General features: G+C 48.4%; 1 pseudogene; it reads right to left on the reverse strand.

The window, feature by feature from the left end:
* Positions 1-386: 386 nt before the first annotated feature.
* On the reverse strand, positions 387-1,110 carry LOC102832125 (annotated as a pseudogene).
* Between the last annotated feature and the right edge of the window lie 209 nt (positions 1,111-1,319).

The following is a 1,319-nucleotide window of genomic DNA, read 5'->3' on the forward strand; positions in this document are numbered from 1 at the left end:
CCAACGAGATGGATTGGCTAAGTATCAGCATCAATGTTCTCAAACGTGATTTGATCCAGGATCGGGTAGTGTTTCATTCTGCTGTGCATATGGTCGCTATGAGTTGGTACCAACTTGATGGCACGTAACAACAACAATGGCTAATGATCATGAACATTTCTTCATATGTCTGTTGGCTGTCTAAATGTCTTCTTTGGTAATGTGTCTGTTCATATCCTGTGCACATTTTTTTTTTTTTTAAATGGGGCTGTGAGACTTTATTGAGTCAGAGGAAAGAGCTCTCTTTCACTTTACCAGTCATTTTCTGGGGACCCCTCCTGGTTCTGTGGTGGGTCCCAGGCAGCCTGGCTGGTCAGAGGTAGGCCCTCCTGCAGGCTGAGTGACTGCTACTGTGATGACTCCTCTTCCAACTGCAGCTGAAGGAAAACAGCTGAGGACTTGGCATAAATTGTCTGCTGGTCTCTGCTCTGAGCGATACAGGAGATGTAGATCTTCTGGTCTTCAATTTTTTCTACTTTGATGTTCAGCACAGCCTTAGAGCCCACTGGGATCAGATTTTTGAACCTGAAGTTGAGGCTGAGTGTGAGCAACCCTTCTCCAGCCAGGTAGGCAGTTTTAGAGAAAGTCTCATCCATCATGGCTGCCAGGGACCCTCCTTCCAAGTAGGGGCCTGGTTGGAAAAGACAGACGAACTTTTTCTGGGACGGGTGGAAAAAGATGACATACTCGTATCCTTGTCCTTCCACTTGGATGCACCTGGTGAAGATGTGTCAGTCTTTTTTGTCCGAGGTGACTTCTAACCCAAACGGAAGCTTGAGCCCCTGGATGTGCTTGCTCTCTGTTGGACTTGAAGGAGGGCAGCTTGATCCAGCCGTTGGCCTTCGTCTTCTCTAGAAATTCCTGGTACATGCTTAGCATGTCTGGACACCAGCTAGCATTGGGGAGGGCAAAATCCTTGAAGTCTGTCTTCTTTGGAAAGAATCTGGAGACCAGGATGTCCGTGGAGGATCCAAAAGCTGAAGCAGGGTGGTGTCTGGGCAGGATTCGATGGGCACCGAGCAGGGCTCTGTGGTGGCCTAGTCTTGCTGCCATCTGGAAGCTTCTCCTCATGGCTGCATCCTGAGGCTGTAGCAAAGTGAGTCAGAGCTTTTCAGTTATGCTTTGGGAACAGCAACCTCCCAGACCAATCTCTCTCCTTTCTGTCCTAGGGGCAGTCTTTCATCAGCAAGTTTCGGCTGAGGAGAGATTGCATTTGTGATTAGGACAAGACTGGGCTGATTTGACACCACGCCTACTGTCTTACATATCTAGTGCTGCTA

This window comes from Chrysochloris asiatica, unplaced genomic scaffold (genome assembly GCF_000296735.1).
Source record: "Chrysochloris asiatica unplaced genomic scaffold, ChrAsi1.0 scaffold00062, whole genome shotgun sequence".
Classification (NCBI taxonomy): domain Eukaryota; kingdom Metazoa; phylum Chordata; class Mammalia; order Afrosoricida; family Chrysochloridae; genus Chrysochloris; species Chrysochloris asiatica.